This window comes from Aquarana catesbeiana, linkage group LG02, assembly GCF_042186555.1.
Source record: "Aquarana catesbeiana isolate 2022-GZ linkage group LG02, ASM4218655v1, whole genome shotgun sequence".
Lineage (NCBI taxonomy): Eukaryota > Metazoa > Chordata > Amphibia > Anura > Ranidae > Aquarana > Aquarana catesbeiana.
In genome coordinates this window covers 541,353,061-541,372,615 of record NC_133325.1, presented here as the reverse complement: position 1 = coordinate 541,372,615, position 19,555 = coordinate 541,353,061, and the positions used below count along the sequence as shown (strand labels likewise).

The 19,555-nt window shown below is 42.3% G+C and overlaps 1 protein-coding gene across 1 annotated transcript in view; it reads left to right on the top strand.

The window, feature by feature from the left end:
- Positions 1-561: 561 nt before the first annotated feature.
- The window catches only part of SLC26A9 (solute carrier family 26 member 9), a 659,312-nt gene continuing 640,318 nt past the window's right edge, over positions 562-19,555 (top strand). The window contains exon 1 of the mRNA XM_073615875.1: positions 562-666. The gene's annotated coding sequence lies outside the window, so the exon portion shown is untranslated. The remainder of the gene's footprint in view (positions 667-19,555) is intronic.

The window sequence follows — 19,555 nt, the reverse complement described above, 5'->3', positions numbered from 1 at the left end:
ACTCCAGTTTATACTTATAGTACAGCCTGAGCCGGTATTGCTCCCCCTGCTGCTTTCTACAAGTTAGTTCCCGGACTGCCATAATTTTCATGATGTGTTGAATTAGTTCCAATCTATCATTCATTCATCCACCCTTACCCTCATACCGCCATACTACCAATACTTGGATTGACTAAGGACTTATTTCATACGATATTTCCCAATATAGTAGGAATCTGCTGTGGTGATTGGTGTGTGTATGGGGTATGCTTGGCCGCGGCTCCGTTGTTTTTAATGATAACGTTATCTGTTTTAACTTGGTCTATGATATATTCCCTAATTTGCCCAATTTTTGTATTTTTGTGTGGTGTTTTGTAGCTCAATAAATTTATTGTTTTTTGCAGATTGTGTTTGGGTAATTTGCCTTCTTTGGGGGAACCTCTTTCTCCTAGTTGTTTTGTATGCTTTACAAGGCAACCCAAACTGCATCCATTAATTTTATGTGGATGAATATCTGATCCTATTAATTACCTAGAATTTATTCATTGGTGGTTGATCCAGGCAAAACTTCTTTCTTTTTCTAGGAGGCAGGGAGCAAGGAAGACAGCGTGTCTGAGGCGGAGAAGCGCTGCCAAACCGACCATAAAATTGTGAATTTCTCGTAGGTGTCGGCACCAGTCACTTTAGGTATTTTTCAATGCTTTAATGAGAACTTGAGAAAAGTTGTAGGAGAGAGGTTTAGGGGAGGTTTCAGATACACTTTTTAGCAGATCACTTACAGACTCCTTGAATCCAAAGAACAAACAGCTTCCTTTTTAGAAGATCTTGAATACCTGGATAAGTCTCTCTCATAGACTTAGCAGCCAGTAGCAATCTTGGATAAGTCCCTCTCACAGACTTAGCAGCCAGGAGCTAGTTACCTTGTTTAGATAGTTGAACAGTTTAACAGTACCACAACCTTTAAGCCAACCCAGCGGTACTGTAAGGGTAGTTTATATATAGATGCGTCCTCCAAATGAGTCACCAGGCCCTTCTGAGAGACCAGCCTTCATCCTGGCTACCTCCAGCAAGGGTCCTCCCCTGGATCTCCTCAGCTCGGCTCGGCTTCCTGTACATAGGCAAGACAGCCTAAGGACCACCTCAGGGTTAGTAGGCCCCAGACAGGCTTCTGGGCCTACTGCAGAATAGGCAGCAGCACATCCTCAGGCCAGAAGGGCCCAGAGGTAACGACTGACTAGAGCACATGGCATCTGTCCAATAAATACCCCTTCCCAGAATGCACAGCGGCCAGGAACCTCCTACTGGGCTGTTTCCGGAAAAAGAATATTCATTACAGCTCAACCTAGTTGTAATTCTCACACTGTCCTGTGGTGCCAGTGACACCTACTGGCAACAGTGGGAAATGCACAACTCAGCCAAGTTTAGAACAGAACCAAATATATAATCAAATCTGAGCTGTTTACAGCTCAGCCAAAACTAAATTGACACTATAGCCCCAATTTTAGGGACAGGGGGGTCTACAAATATATTCCATATCACCTGTTGCTGTTAGGTACCTTATTAAATTCTAGTAAGAGAGAAATAAGGAAGAGAAGAAAAAAGAAAGAAAATAAGGGTCAGGCATAATCTATTCTTATAGTTTTATCATTGTTGCATATAAAAATGTTAGTTACCATGACTGGAGTACCTGGTGGTCAAAGTTTATAGGTAAACAATGTGTGATCCATGGTTTCCATAGACCTTCATATCCTTTCAGATTTTCTTTATCTATGGCTTCAATTTTTGCATTGCAACAATGACCGATTCATTCTGTGCTTGGTTTCTGCTATGTTTAGTAAGGGAGTTTTCCATGCTTTAGTTATTGTCTGTTTCACGGCCGTCATAAGTTGTATGAATAGCTTGAATTGTTTACGAGTCATGTAATCAGGTTTTATATTTAAAAGGGCAATTTCTGGATCTGGTATTATTGCTATTTCAAACATTTCTGCGAGTAAAAAAACCTTTTTCCAGAAATTAGCTATTGTGCCAGGAACCAAATACCAGCGTGAGGGTACCTTGTAGGACAGTGATGGCGAACGCGTGGCACACGTGCCACTGCCGGCATGCATAGCCGCCTCTGTGGGCACACCATGACAATTGAGAAATTTATACACTGACAAATCATTGAATCGTCCACACCGCACCCGCGAACTACATCTCCCACAGTTCTCTGGGGCTAGCGGTGACGTGTCCGAGTGGGCGTGATGCATGCTCCGAACGTGAGCGCTGAAGCCACGCCCCCCATTCTTGAGCATCTGACGTTTCCTGCCAATGCACCTGCTGACATGCCTGCTATGGAAAATCCCTTCCTCTGAGCTACGGACACCACCGGAGCGACCGGGGACTGACCCCACACCGCAGCCCAGCTGGAAACCGGAGGACAGCAGAAAGTACTAGGTATAAGAGTGATAAAGCATCACCTTTAGACTGAATTCAAATATATGTATGGTCATATATCATATAGATAAGCATGTGCAATAAAACAATAAGACTAGCATCAAAGATATAATGTACAGCAATAAAGGAAAATTAGTGTTAGTCCATATTTGAACACCCGAGTATTATATTAAATGCAGTGAAGGTCCTGTTGCATGAGAACACAGAAAGAGAAAGTGCTTGGGTCCACCACCATATGTAGAGTGACTGGCCGCTTACCAGAGACCCATGACCCCCCGTTACAGAGGGTCTGAGTGAGCTGTTGGATCTGAGTGCTTTATCACTCTTATACCTATTTGTTTGTCACTAGCGCGAGTCAAAAGTTTTACAAATATCCATGTTGTGTGTTTGTGTCACATATAGGAATTCGCAGCTCTTTTATTTATAATTTTTCATTTATTTGCTATCTCTACTTGATTTTTTGACTATTTATTTTTACTGATGCGCAGTTAATCCCTCTCTCTTTTTCTGATCACATATTACACATTTTTAACTGCAGCTCAGTAACTGGGTTCGACCAGTATGGATATCTTCGAGTTCCGAGCCAAGAAAGTGGTGGACACTTCTGGTGTCTTTGATTCCACTCCACTGGCTTCAGACCCGGGGATTAGTGGTCTCTTCATGAGACTGAAGACCCCAACCACCTCAGAGACGCACACTCAGTGGGACATTGCCTTCCTCAAAACTTATATTAAGGAGGCCATGGTCCCGAGGAGTTTGCGATGGGAGGTCCCCCCTCAGAAGGGTGACCCCGACTTGGAAGGTTGGTTCAAACACTTCAACGACTCAGGCATTGGTTTACTCCCATTCCTCATCCAGAGGAAGAGCGATAAACTCGTCCGTCTGGATGGGGAAATTAAATCCATGAGGGACCAGTTAGCCCCACATATCAACAGTGAGGAATACAAGGAACAATCTAGGAGTCTTCTCAAGATCCTAAAAAAGGAAGATAAAGACCAAAAAGCCAAAAAGAAAAAGAAATATAACAGAGACAAACAGGACTATCAGTCAGGCTTTGTCTTTATTTGGCAAAAGAAGTTGGCTGAACTCAATGAGGAGGAGAGGAGGATGGATGTACAGCCGCAGGGAGCTGTCCCAACCATCACTGAACCCGCCCCCCCTCGGACGGGACAAGGGACTCCCCCCACACCTAAGAGGGATGTGCACCCCAAAAACATCAAAAATAAGCCTAACGGCCCAAGAGTTGGGCCTAATTATGGCCCTACTGGAGGCCCATCTGGATATCCTGGACAGGATCATTACCAATCTCCACGCCCTAACTACCATTCGTGCCCCTATGATACCCCCCCAATGACTTGGGAGAACCCTTCATGGAGGCGAAATCCCCAGGGTTATAGCGAGGGGCCGATTTAGCACTATGGTGGTCAACTTCCAGATGGTCCAGCAAATCCAGTCCCGATACAGAACCGGTTCTATCCTCTGTCGGACCTGGACACCTCTGGACACCGAGGTATGAATACAGAAGCATATAGGCAGAGTTATCCTGAAAGGAATCAGGGTACCCACTATTCCACCAACCCCCAACGGGACTATACCCACCCTGGCCCACCACGATCTTATGGTCCTCCAGGTGGGAATAATAATCAGCATTGGGGTTTTCCCAGAGACGCACGGATCACCAAACGTCCTGGAGAACGAAAAGAGGAACCAGAGGGGGGAGGCGAGTCCAGGCACTCAAAAAGAAGAAAAACCTAGGTACAGGTATTTTTAATTTATCCAAGCAAATTCTTACCGACTCTGAAAAGAGACGGTTAGATAAATGTTTGAAATTTGCTCCGCCTAGGAGCCTGAACAAGTTCCAAAATTATATGGATGTACATAAGTTTACACGTAGACTGAACATCATACGATACATGTTATCCAACCCCATTAACAGGGTGGAGGGTGCGGTTGGAGGGGAATATCAGCACACTAACCTTTCAAATGCCTCCCTCTTCAACCCCCCGGGTTCCCTTGCTCCAGCTATTCGTGTATTTAGTGATGTGGTCTTACGGGACCTTGAGCAGATCAAGGTTAGGAAATTAAAATTGCAAAGGGATCTTCAGATCGGATTAGAATCCCTTAGCAATAATAAATCCCTAGTCATCAGGCCGGCCGATAAGGGTGGGGGGATAGTGGTGTTGGATCGGTGCGATTATCAGAAAGAAATGCACCGTATACTTGATGATACTGACACATATACGGTTTTAAATAGAGATCCCTTGGTCAAATACAAGAAAGAGCTTGAGTCAATTGTGGATATGGGACTTCGGAGAGGTATTCTGAATGACAAGGAGAGATGCTTTTTGGTCCCTATTGCCCCCCCGACCCCAGTCATTTACTACCTCCCGAAGATCCATAAGGATTTGGTTTGCCCCCGGGACGTCCCATCGTGAGTGGGATTGACTCAATCACGTCCCGGGTGGGCAAATATATTGATCATTTCCTGCAACCATTGGTTGGGAGGATACCATCCTACATCAAGGACACCAAGCAGGTGATCAATATACTCTCTAACATCACTCCCAGGGAAGGCCTATGGATGGTAACTGCGGATGTATCATCCCTTTACACCATCATTCCCCATCAATCGGGCCTACAGGCAGTAGAACTGTTCCTCAACCAAGACTCTGGCCTACCTTCCATACAGATTAAATTCATTATGCAACTGCTACAGTATGCCGCGAGCCACAGCTATTTTTGGTTTGAGCACCAGTTTTACCGGCAGGACCGTGGCGTGGCCATGGGGGCCAAATACGCCCCAAGTTTGGCCAATCTTTTTATGGCCAAATGGGAGGAGGACGCCGTCGTTACACCCAGGAGACCAGAGATGCTACTGTGGGCTAGATATATCGACGACGTCCTCCTCCTATGGGACGGTTGTGAAGCTGAGCTGCACAACTTTATGACTGCTCTTAATGACAATAACAGAGGCATCAGGTTAAATTTTGAAGCTAGCTGTGATACCATCCATTTCCTGGATTTGAAGATTCAGATTGTGGATGAACAGTTCGTGACGTCTACGTACTTTAAGGCAACTGACAGGAACTCGTACATCTCTGTGGACAGTTGCCATCATGAACCTTGGCTCAAGGCCATCCCTCAAGGTCAATTTTTGCGCCTTAAACGCAATTGTTCAGATGTAGAGACTTTTGACCATCAAGCATCCATCTTGACAGAGAGATTTTTGGAAAAGGGGTATGACCGGATTTCCCTCTCTCGGGCTGTTAAATCAGCAAGGAACAGGGACAGGGACATCCTGTCTGATGCCCCCAAACCTAGGGCCAATGCTTCTGATGCTGTGCCGTTTATCACCACCTATTCGGTGCAGCACCATATGATTAGACAACTAATACAGAAGCACTGGCATGTTTTGGGCAGTGACCCAACCCTTAGTACCATTCTACCACCGAGACCCAGAGTGGTCTTTAAGGGAGTGGCCTCCCTAGGGAGCAAATTAGCTACTTCGGTCCAGGATCCCCCACGGGAGAATAGATCCTTTCTTCAAAATTTGACTGGGTACTATAGGTGTGGTAAATGCCAGGTGTGTTCTCTTAACGTTAATAGATCAAGACGGATCACGACATTTACATCCACCAGCACCACGCGATCATACGAAATTGAACCACTCATTATTTGCAGCTCTAAAGGGGTGGTCTATCTCCTACAATGCCCTTGTGGGCTTCAGTATATAGGGAGGACCAAAAGGGCCCTACGTGTCCGCCTGAACGAACACATAGGGCATATAAGGAGAGGATACGATAAACATCCTGTTTCTAGACATTACGACCAGGTTCACAGAAGAGATCCCTCTAACACATTATATGTAGGCATTGACAAGTATAGACCACATTGGCGAGGTAGTTCACTAAACAGGGAGATCTCTAAGTTAGAGATGTCCTAGATTTACAGATTAAAAAGCTATGTGCCATTCGGTATGAATGTCGATACAGATGTGAATGCCTTTATTAACAATGCCTAATGCAGTTGTCTGTTTTGTCTTAAATTCTACACTCATGCAGTCAGTAGCTCTTTTCCCTTCCTCCTCTTCTCTTCTATATGTACCACATATAGATACACTATTTCATGTGTATTTTTATGCAATTCATACACTTTTCATAATTTTTTATAATCTTTACAAATAATTTTGTATGAATTTTTTATATAATTGTTTCTATATAATCTCTATATTCCCAATTTAACCTTTTTTGGAAAATATCCCTTTTGTCAAACTTTGTTAAGATTTATTCATATTTGATTATAATTTTTACTTTGGTTGCACTTAACTAATATTCATTTGTTTTTCTGGGTTCATCTATATATTTATATATATATATACTTTACATCACATTTTTTGTTTGTAATTATCAGGATGGGCTTTTTTTCCTTCTGAATGTCCCCTTAGATTCAATTTCCGATTCTTTTTTGATTTGTGTCACGGCTCACGTCAGGTTCTCAATTTTCAATATCTCTGTCTTTGTTGTATTTGCCCCTGTCCGGATTCAATACATCCGTTCTAAGATTGGGCATACATTACTTTGACGAGACAAAAGACACAACACAATTTTTGGGAGATATTCTATCAGTGTCTAAATTCTGTGAGCTCCATTAGATCTATATGGCCCACAGGTGCCCATGCGCATCCGAGAGGTTACGGCTTACGTTCCGGCTCACTAGATGAGTCATCTGACATAGTAGCACTCAATGCTAGGCTGGGATCAAGGGTGCGCACGTGTAGTTGAACTATTCATAGTTGCAATTCAGGCCAATGCGGAAGTCCGCCGATGCGGGTGAACCCAGAATGAGGCTTGGTTTTTCCTTTTACTATTTAGGGAGGTGATGCGATGCGCCGCCCGTGCCCCTGGAAGACGTAATTTGCTTACGAAACGCTGCGTAGGGCTGAGCGACGTGATCGCGTCAGCTCCCACCGATGTTGTGATACCAGTAGGATGGGCTGTCTGTGAGCATCCAGCCGGTGCTCCAGACTGTTTTTCCAAGAACGCTTATTTCCGATTTTACATGTGAGTGTATACTTTATTTGTTTTTAATAAAGCCTTAAGATTTTACACTATTGGAGCCCCCCCTTCTTTTCCATACATGGTTACATCATTCTGCTGAGAGCCAGATTTTTCGTGGATCCATCCATCCACACCAAGGTCCCTGATGTTCCATCCCAGCTTTCCATCTCGGCTTTATGGTGGTCTGGAGCAATAAGATCCAACAGCTCACTCAGACTCTCTATAACGGGGGGGTCATGGGTCTCTGGTAAGCGGCCAGTCACTCTACATATGGTGGTGGACCCAAGCACTTGTGTTCTCATACAACAGGACCTTCACTTCATTTAATATAATGCTCAGGTGTTCACATATGGACTAACACTAATTTTCCTTTATTGCTGTACATTATATCTTTGATGCTAGTCTTATTGTTTTATTACACATGCTTATCTATATGATATATGACCACACATATATTTGAATTCAGTCTAAAGGCGATGCTTTATCACTCTTATACCTATTTGTTTGTCACTAGCGCGAGTCAAAAGTTTTATAAATATCCATGTTGTGTGTTTGTGTCACATATAGGAATTCGCAGCTCTTTTATTTATAATTTTTCATTTATTTGCTATCTCTACTTGATTTTTTGACTATTTATTTTCACTGATGCGCAGTTAATCCCTCTCTCTTTTTCTGAGCAGAAAGAACTACCCTATGCCTGATTTAAACTACTCAAATGTGAGTTTAACCACTTGCCGACCGGGCCATAGCTGGAAGACGGCTACAGCACGGTCGGCTTATTCTGGGAGGGCGTCCATGGACGTCCTCCCAGAATCTCGCTCCCGCGCGCCCCCTGGGGCGTGCTCCCGGAAAGATCCATGACCGCTGGGTCCAGAAGACCCGGCACATCACGGATCACAGTAAATGGCCACTGGTAGCAGCCGTTTACCACGTGATCGCTCCGTCATTTGAAATGACGGAGCGATCACTTGTAAACAAACTGGCATCATGTCATGATGCCAGTTCCTCCCTCCCCTCTCTGTACCGATCTGTACAGTGTGAGGGGAGAGGGAGAGAGGGGGGAGAGATCGTTTGCAGCAGCGCTGTGGGCTGGATCTGTAGTGCCCACAGTGCTGCTCAGTGCCCATACTCTGCAATACTCTGCCCATACACTGCAATACTCTGACAATAATCTGCAGTACTCTGACAATACACTGCAATACTCTGCCAATACACTGCCAATACACTGCCAATACTCTGCAATACTCTACAATAATCTACAATACTCTGCAATATACTGCCAATACTCTGCAATTTTCTGCCAATACTCTGCAATGCTCTGCAAATACTCCGCAATACTCTGCAATATTCTGCCAATACTCTGCAATACTCTGCAAAATTCTGCCAATACTCTGCAATATTCTGCCAATACTCTGCCAATACTCTGCAATACTCTGCAATATTCTGCCAATACTCTGCCAATACTCTCCAAAACTCTGCAATATTCTGCCAATACTCTGCAATATTCTGCCAATAATCTGTAATACTCTGCCAATACTCTGCAATACTCTGCAATATTCTGCCAATACTCTGCAATACTCTGCAATATTCTACCAATACTCTGCAATATTCTGTCAATACTCTGCCAATACTCTGTAATACTCTGCCAATGCTCGCCAATACTCTGCCAATACTCGCCAATACTCGCCAATACTCTGCAATAAATATTAACAGAAACAAAGAATTTTTTTTTTTTTTTTTTTTAAATGCCTGGCAAAGACATCTTTGAAAATGCCCAGCCAAGGCATCTTTAGAAATGCCCAGCAAAGGCATCTTTACCAGTGATCAGCAAGTGTATCCTTATCCAAAAATACATGCACGTGTACAGTTTTTTTTTTTTCAATAAAAAAAAATGTTTAATGGAAAGCTCTGTTACTGTGTTTTTCTTTTAAAACAAAGGCTGTTAATTAGTTTGGACAACTGTACGAGTTGTTTTTTCTGAACTAAAACCTCGGTGTTCAGGTTTAATTGCAGTGTTGGCACTTTGAACAAAAAAGTCATTTTGTGTTGCAGTTTGGGCACTCGGGCTCAAAAAGGTTCGCCATCACTGTTGTAGGAGGTTTCATTATCTATCACATTAGGAGAAAAAGAGTTGATATTAGACCAGATTGCAGACCATTCTGTTTTATCTATAGTTCGATCAAGGTATTTTTCCCATTTCACCACATAAGATGGTAATTTAACATTTGATTTAACAAGCAATGTGGAGTATATTGTTGATATGAGACCTCTGGTATGAGGGTCTTTCATGCATATATTTTCAAACTTAGTAAAATCATCTACAGAGTTGTCAATGCTTAGGAAAGGAATACAAAAGTTCTTAACTTGAAGGTAACAAAATATTTCTGATTGGAGGAGCCCAAAAGACTTGCATACGTCTGGGAAGGGACGGATTGTTGTATTTAGGATCATGTGATGTAAACATGTTATACCTGCTTTGGACCAAGCCTGAACAGATCTGGGATAAGTCCATGCTGGATAGAAAGCTGGGTTTTTGAGAAAAATAGAAGTGGATTATATTTGGATTGCAGACCATGAAGATTTTGAGTCTATTCCAGATAGCTAGAGAATGTTTAGAGATTGGGTTTTTTAACGTTTTACAATCTATGGGACGTAACCATAAAATATTGTGTATGGAGAGAGGATCACATTTTTTTGCTTCAATGGTAACCCACAAGGGAATCTCAGTTTTGGAGTAATATTTTATGGATTGTGCTAGTTGAGCAGCTTTATAATATAATGAAATGTTTGGAAATCCTAGGCCACCATGGATTTTGGGAAGGAATAAGGTTTCTCTAGATATTCATGGTTTGAGTTTCCCCCAAGTAAATTTTATACATTTTTGTTGTATTATTCTAAGGAAATAGTCTGGCATGTGTATTGGAAGAACTCTGAAAAGGTACAGGAATTTATGAAGTATGGCCATCTTTATCTTATTTATTTTCCCAACCCATGAAGTCAGTATAGATGACCATTTTAAAAGCAAGTTTGTAGTAGTAGTAGTTAATTTTAGTAAAGAAGGAAAGTTGGTGGAAAATAAATCCAAGTGGCTGGCAGTGAGCTGGATACCCAGATAAGGAATGCTATGTGTAGCCCATTTAAAGGGTAATTATTGTACAATTAATTTTTCTGCAGTGGTTAATGAGATGTTCAGTGCTGTAGATTTTTGAGTATTAACCGTAAGGCCTGAGATCGAATAGTTTTTTAGTATATTCATAAGGTTAGGAGCTGAAATTTGAGGTGAAGATAAAAATAGAAGGATGTCATCCACAAATAAACATATCTTGTGGTGACAACCTCCCATTTCCATGCCTGTTTTAGAAGGTTCCATTCTTATTCTTTGTACTAAAGGCTCAATAAGCAAAGCAAATAATAAAGGTGAGAGTGGGCATCATTGATGTGTGCCCCTTTCTATGTTCAATGTTTCAGATTTGTAACCTGTGTATTTAATGTACGCTTTAGGTTTGCAGTAAAGTGCTGAGATCCATTGTAAGAAATGGGGGCTGAATCCCCATTTACTAAGAGTATAGTGCATATAGGACCATGAAATTGAATCAAATGCCTTTTTTTATATCTAATGAGAGGAATTTCTCAGCATAGATAGAAGGGTGGCACGTCTAATATTATCACTTGCTTGTCGGATAGGGATAAATCCTGCTTGGTCTTTATGTATAATTTTACCAATCAATGTATTAAGTCTGGTAGCAAAGATTTTGGCTAATATTTTAATAACTACATTTAGTAAACAGATAGGACGATAGTTCGAACAGATGCTATGTCTGAGTTTGGTTTGGAAAGCTTACAAATAATTGCTGTTAATGTTTCCTGTCTAAATGAGTGACCTGATAGTATAGAGTTGAAGGCAACAGTTAAGGTGGGTGATAATGTTTCAATATATGTACGATAATATAGTGCGGAAAATCCATCAGGGCCAGGTCTTTTGTTTATTTTCAGTGTTTTGATAGCACTGGACACCTCTTCAACCGATACAGGTTTCTCTAGTATCTCTAACTGTGTTGTGGATAATGGGGGGGAGGGAAATGTGGGAAAAGAACTTATCTGCTTTGGATGTATCCAGCTCAGTGTCAGAAGAATATAAAGTGTTTAAATGTGTTTTAAATTCTTGAAGTACTTTCTTTGGGTTATTGGAGTATATATCTTTAGATATTTTGAGACAAATAGGTTTAGTGGGAGAGTTGTGAGATTTGAGTGTGCGGGCTAATAGAGTTTCTTGTTTATTAGCTTTCATGTAAAAATTGTGGCATGATCGATTTGATAGTTTTATCTGCTGATTCTGTGAGAAACAGGTCAAATTCAAGTTTAGCCTTATCCATATGCAATTGTAGCAAAGGGGAAGCAAAGGGGAAGGATTGGATTGAAATGCCATGTAGCAAGTGTTAGTTTCTAATTTGTTATATAAAGCTCTACGTTCTCGATTAATTAGAGCCGCTTGTCTCATACATATACCAAGTAAAACTGGTTTGTGAGCTTCCCACAGAGTGAGTGGGGATATATCAGGGGTATAGTTGTCTACAATGTATTCTTTCAGTGCAAGTTCAATATTAAAGTGGATATAAACCCGAAATTTTTTATTTTTTTTTATGTCATAATGTAGAGTATAAGATTTCCTATCATTTGAGCCCACTCTTGCCACAAAGAGTTAATCCAGCTCTGAGCAATCCCCTTTTATTGTTCAGTGAGATAAAACTTGACAGAGAAAAACTTTGTTAAATCCTCCCCCTTGCTGTGAGTGACAGGTGATTTACATATCTCGTGCACTAGCCTAAGACACGCATTATTTTTTAATTCCCACCCCCACTCCTTTCTTCAGCAGCTCTGCAAGGATTGGCTGTTCCACACCTCAGCATGATTTGGCATGCTGAAGTCATGTGGTTACTTTCCTGTCTTTTCACTGAATGTTAGAGATCATAGCAGAAGTTCAGTGTAAGAAATACACAGGAGAAAATTCATATTGACAAGGGGAGTGTAGAGGTGGGCGGGCAGTCTACTGACATCACGACTCCACCCACCGAGCTCCAGACAACAGACCCGCCCACTGAATGTGCAATTTTTCGGGTCTCATAACAGACAGAGGGGAGACATTTGACAGGTAAGGATACATGCAGGAGGCACGTATATCCTTATAGATAACCACTATGGCAGTAGTTTAGAAAGGATGACATTGGGTTTACATCCACTTTAAGTTTATGTGTTGGGTTTTTAAGTAGGTAATCTCTAAGAAGCCAAGTTGGATCATGTGCTTTTGGAATGGTAGAGGCTATAGTGGTAAGTATCGCATCATCCGACCATGAGATTGGTAAAATTTTGGATGTTAGGATTTCAGGCACCATACCTGTAGTTAGGAATATGTGATCTATTCATGAGAATGAGCAATGGGGATGTGAATAATGGGTAAATTGTCTTTTAGTTGGATTCAGTTCACGCCAGGAGTCTACTAAATTATGTTTTGTAAAAAGTTGTGAAAAAGAGTGTTTATTAGGGACATTTGATTGAGATATAGGTGATTTGTCTAGAAAGGGAAGAGAGTTAGATTGGAATCTCCACATAAAAGTAACATACCTATTTTATGTGATTTGATTACCTGTAAAAGGTGAGAGAGGAACGAAGTATGACTTTTGCTGGGGGGCATAATATGAAATTACTGTTATGGCAGTATCATGCAAATATCCTGTTAGACTCAGATATCGCCCTTCCGGGTCTTTAATCTCCTTTAACCACTTGAGGTCCGGGCCATAGCTGAATGAAGGCTACAGCGCGGACCCCAATTTCCGGGAGGCCGTCATGGGACGTCCTCCCCTGTGCACGCGCACCACGCGCACCCTGCAGGGCGCGCTGTGTGCGCGTTGTGATCACCGAGTCACGGAGACTCGGATGATCACAGACTTGAGTAAGGGGCCGGTCCCAGCCCCTTACCATGTGTTCAGCTGTCAGCCAATGACAGCTGATCACATAATGTAAACAAAACCTCGGTGATCGGTTTCGTTTTCTCCTCACGCTGAAAAAAAAGCCGATCACCGGCTTATGTCAAAGGGACATCAGTCCCGGAGAGAAAGGAAGCACATATGCCTCATCTGTGCCTGCAAGTGCCATCTGTCATTGCCACCTGCCAGTGCCCACAGTGCCCAGCAGTGCCACCTATCAATGCCCACAAGTGCCACCTATCAATGCCCACAAGTGCCACCTATCAATGTCCACCAGTGCCACCTATCAATGGCCACTAGTGGTGCCAATCAGTGCCACCTAGCAGTGCTGCCATCAATCACTGCCACCCATCAGTGCCCATCACTGCCACCCATCAGTGCCCATCACTGCCACCCATCAGTGCCCATCACTGCCACCTATCGGTGCCCATCAGTGCCCCCTCATCAGCGAAAAAAGGGCAAAAAGGGAGCACAAGAAACATTCCTGAAAGAACAACAAAGCCTACTAGTAGCAAGTTTCCATAAGTATATAAGTAACGAGAATATTTTAGCACTAGCAGGAACTGGGAGGCAAATAATGGAAATAAAAAAAAAAAAACATGGCTATTGAAAATTGATCCATGTGACCATTAAGCCATTTATCTTGGATCTGGAGTAAGGTAGTTGTTACAATATGTTATATTAAGAACTTGTTAAGACAATTAAAGTATCTCCTTGAGGCGATAAATGGCAAAAAAAAAAAAAAGACTGTTTAGCTGTCTTATTAATCAAGAGATAGATGAAGAATGGATCCTAGAAGTATGAAGTTATGAAAATGGAAAAGATAGCTCGTTTTCACATTATCATAACCGAGTGTGTCTAAATATAATAAGAATTCATTAGATGCAAAATGTGAAATAGACAGTAAGGATTGGTGAACTTATCCATCAAGCAGAGAGATAAATATGAGTATATAGTATTCTTCAGTCCATAGAGTCATCAGGGGCTTGATCAGGTGATCGATTATGGCCCCTTTTATGTGAGCTCTGGTGATCATTTTTCCTTGGCAATGCAGAAGTTTTATTTGGAGAAGATGTCGGTCTTCGTTGAGTGGTTTCTTGATACTGTGTCAAGTGTGTACTGTGTACTGTGTCAGCAGATGCATGTCTTGAAGGTTAGTTTGGAGTTCACTAGCAGAACAACATGTAAATTTAGAGCCTTGAAATGTGAAAGGCACTGAAAAGGGGAATCCCCATTGATATGTAATTTGATTGCGTTGTAGTAAGGGTTTTAAGGCCCTTCTTTTATTTATTGTAAGTTGGGACAAGTCTGCAAAAAGCTGGTAATTATGTCCTTGAAAGTTAAGAGTTTTTTTTATTCCTTGCTGCAGATGGTAGTTGTTCTTTTGTTCTGTAGAAATGAAACTTTGCAATGATATCGCGGGGTGGACCATCAGATTTTTTAGGTGTTAGGGCTCTATGAACCCTGTCCATTTCCAGATGGTCTATCGGGATGGCTGGATGTAGTTCCTGAAAAAGTGCTGTCATTGTAGCTTGTAAGTCAATTACAGTTTCAGGAATACCTCTAATATGCAAATTAGAGCGTCTAGCACAATTTTGATAGTCTTCCAATCTTGTCTGTAATGTTGCATTTTCCTCTTTAAGGTTGTCAATTTCATTATAGCATTCTACATCGTTAATTTCTAAGTCATCTACTCTGCTTTCAAGTGTGGATAAGCGCTGACTCAGCTCTCTTATTTCCTTGGTAAGGCTAGTAGTAATATGGTCAGAAGTGCTTTTCAATGCTTTGTGAAGCATTTTTTTCTATTTGTTTCAGTGTAACTGGTGAGGTAATTTCATTCTGAGGTGAATCTTCTAAATACTCACAGTGTAATTCAGAATTGCAGTCTGTGTGACAGTATATGCCTTTAAGTTGATATCATCACTGCTGGAGGTACCTGACGCAGACTGCTGCAGCGCCGTTTTGGCTGTGCTGTGAGGCGGCGCTCTTTTGTTGATTTTGGGACCCATAATCTGTCCAGCGACACCAGGACTGAGACCCCAGAATTCAGGAGTGCTGTGGGCACAAATTGATATATTTTATGTGTGGGTGTTTGGCAAACACCCGCCGTTATTCAGTTTTATCATTCTCTCAGAGAGCAGAGCTTCTGGCAGGCATGTCTGCTCTGCTTGGCTCCGCCCCTCGGCTCCCCAACGGATGCATTTTGACCTCTGACGACGACCCATTGGTCAAAATGCATCAGGTGGACACAAACATGCTACGAGCCACGGCTATAATAACTTTTTGTGCTAGTTTTTTAACTCTTGTTTGTGAGAACGTTTCTAATACATTCATCAAATACCCATACCTGCTTCACTATGCGCTTCCTTATATTTATTTTTGGGCCTATTCCCTTCATTGGATAATCGGGTGGAGCATTCTGTGACAGTTGATTCCTGTGCAGAGATCTGTCTTTTAATCCTGGAGTTCATGCTGGAGCTTGGAGATATCCTTAGCATCTATGCTTACATGCTTGTACAATCTGCCTTCTGGTAAGAATAATTTATGAGTGCACTGTGGTGTGTTGTTACATACACTGAAGCTGGTGCAAGGGTCCTGTCTCTTCCACTCACCATATCCCCTGGATTCCATCTCCTTTTGACCTACCTTTTCAGCGCTGCATACAAACTTTTTATATTAATGTAATAAACTCTACATTGTTTGAGATTAACAGGTCCTGCAGAGCATAATTTCTAGTTGGGGCATTTATGAACTGTCCCATAACCACTTGCCAACCGCTTAACTGTAAATGTATGTCATTACCTTGAAGTTAAATACGGCTGTTATGGCAGCAGCTAGCTGCCATAACCCCCGGTATCTTTTTTTTTTCGTTAGGCAGCCAGCTTTCCGATAAAAGAAATCTCAGTGGAGCATTTACCACAAGATCACTTTTATAGGCGGAGGGAGAGGTATCCCCCCCTCCCCCCGCCAATTCCCAGTCAATTTGGAGCTTACCGGAGTAGTCAGTAAGCTCCGGTGCGGCCGATGGCTAAGCAGGAAGTCGAGTGAAGGCAAGATAGCCCACTAGGCTCCATGCCCTTGGGGGACCGGAACGACCTCCAACGTCACTTAAGGTCCTCAAGCAGATAAACAGGATTTTTTTCTTAAAGCTAACATGTCTTTTTATTGCTTTTAAGGGTAAATGAGAGATCTGGGGTCTTTTTGAACCCAGATCTCTCAATAAAGAGGACATGCCATGCTTATTTGCATTCCTTGTAATAGGAATAAAAGTGATCAAAATAATTAAATGTAAAGCACCCCATCCCTTTGTGCCTGCGCGCAGAACGTATACATAAGTCATGCCCGCATATGTAAACAATGTTCAAACCACACATGTGAGGTATCACCACTATCATTAGAGCAATAATTTCTCTGTACCTCTAAACAGGTAACCTGTAAAAAAAAATTTAAGCGTTGCCTATGGAGATTTTTAAGTACCGTAGTTTGTTACTATTCCACAAGCATGCGCAATTTTAAAGCATGACATGTTAGGTATCTATTTACTTGGCGTAACATCATCTTTCACAATATACAAAAAATTGGGCTAACTTTACTGCTTTTTGTTTTTGTTTTATAATTATTATGGTGTATTTTTTCCCAAACAAAATACGATGCAATTTCAGCCATACAAACTGTAAGGCTAAATTCTCACCACAAAGACATTGCATGTGATGTACACAGGAATGCAGTGTGAATCACATTCGATGTCTGCAATCGCATTGGTGTGAACCCAGCCTAAATCATCATTACAAATTTAGCAAATGCTTTTGTTGTACAATTAGTAGTATATTTACCAATATTTGTTTGTAACAAAATGTTAATTCCTAGTATGAAAACACATCAGCAAAAACCCAAAAGTCTAAAAGGTCAGGAAAAGGTCAGTAAGGCCCCTTTCACACTGGGGCGGTGGGTGCGACGGCGGTAAGGCGGCGCTTTACCGTCAATTTTGCAGTGCTATTCAGCTGCTAGCGGGGCCCTTTTACCCCCGCTAGCGGCTGAGAAAGTGTTAAAACCACCGCAAAGTGCTGCTGCAGCAGCACTATGCCGGCGGTTTAGCCACGCTGCCCCATTGATTTCAATGGGCAGCAGCGGTTTAGGAGCGGTGTATACACCGCTCATTCACTGTTCCAAAGATGGTGCTTGCAGGAGTTTTTTTAACGTCCTGCAAGCGCACCGCTCCAGTGTCCAGCACTCGGGCTTTCACACTGGAGAGACAGGAGCGGCTCTTTACAGGCGCTATGCAGGCACTATTTTTAGCGCTGTAGCGCCTGTAAAGCGCCTCAGTGTGAAAGGGGTCTAATATGTAGCTCTACCCTCATAGGAGCTGCTGGGTCCTCTGTTTTTTGCCACCTCTCCATAAACCAATTCAGCCCCTCTGACACACCTGGTTCAATAATATGAGAACCTATGTTAGCTTAGGTATTGGTATAATACCGCAACTATATCAGCATGTGAAATTAGACACCAGGCTACTTGACTGTAAACAAAGCAAATGTATTATTGCAAGTCAAAAATAAAAAAGCAATGCACAAAAACAGCCGGCCTAGGTTCACACTGGTGCGGTGTGGGGAACCACATGTGATTTGAACAGGAATCACACCGCAATCCTGTTCAAATCAAATGTGATTCTTTGCTGTGCAATTTGAGCCAATTAATTTTGTATTGCTCAAATCACACCCCATCCGCACCAAAATGGTGCAGGACCTTTTTTTGTTGTCACACCGGAATTGCACCATATGGGTGTTCACTCCCCTGCAATCCAAATCAGGCAATCGCACTGCGTTTTGCAAGCAGTTTTGGGATGTCGTTAATTTAAAATTGACACCCGCAGCAGTGTGGTGCAGGAAATGCACAGGATTTGCTGTTGCTGCTGATATTGCTTCATCGCATATATGTGAACTGAGGCTAAGTAGGTAAATAATTCTGTTTGAATGTAGTGCACTAACTGCCATGAGCATCCGACTATGATATGGCAGTTATTTCAGATCACAGTGGCACTAAGCTAAAGCTAATTGGTATCAGAAGCACTGGTAAAGGAGTAATATAAACCAGCTCAGTCTTTCTGGTGTAGGCACAGACAGATCCAAGCAGCATGTATGTACTTTATAGTCCTCAAAAGCAAGAGGCTTTCATTGGCTCAATTCTCAGCTTCTGTACATACAGGTCTCCCCAGGCAACTCCAGTCCATGCACACCAGCCCATCGTGGTTCTCTCTCTTTGGTGGAGGCACTGGCACACAGGCAAACTTTACAGCTCCAGCCCCCTTTCACAGTACAACTCCCTTCTAAACTACATTTCCCAGTCTCCTGTGTGGTTGCCTCATGCAGAAGAGACGAAAGAACCTGCTGTCCTTGTTGTTTTAACTTTGGATAGTAACATTTTTTTTTTTCTGCCAGTAAATACCTTATACAGCCCATTTCCTGTTTCTTGCCTGTTTCTTGTAAAAAGCCTAGGCTTAGGATATCATGCACATCTCTCTCTCTCACTCTCCTGAGAGTTTGCCAGGAAGGAGGGGGGGATGAGTCATAAGAGGGCCAATCAGAGCTTCAGAGCTGGAGGTGTGCCTCTGGGTGACTGTGTAAATCCAGAAAGTGAACAGGCAGCAGCTTCAGCTGTCCACAGTTAAAATGGTTGCAGCCAGACTCAGCGGAGGGAGATTTCTGCAGCATATTTGGCAAATACAGAAACACAATATATATAAAATATACAATGTGGTTGGAGGGAAGCTTCAGAATGGCAAATATGTTTTTATTACAAATTATGTTGGCAGACTGCAGTTCCTCTTTAACCCTCAAAGGCTCACTGCTCTGTAAAGCCAGTAGAGAGGGGTGAAAAGTGGGCAGAGAAACACACACAGCATCTGAAGGGGGAGAAAAAAAACAGTCAGAGGAGTACACAGCGTTTTACACAGTTTCATTTTTTTAAAGTGGTTGTAAACCCTTACATATACCCAGTAAAGTAACTGGCCTCAGGTGATGCACAGAGGTTAAACAAATCCTTGCGCAAACCTTGTACCTGTTTATCTGCAACCCTCTCTCCTCTACATCTGTTCAGAGTGCTGAA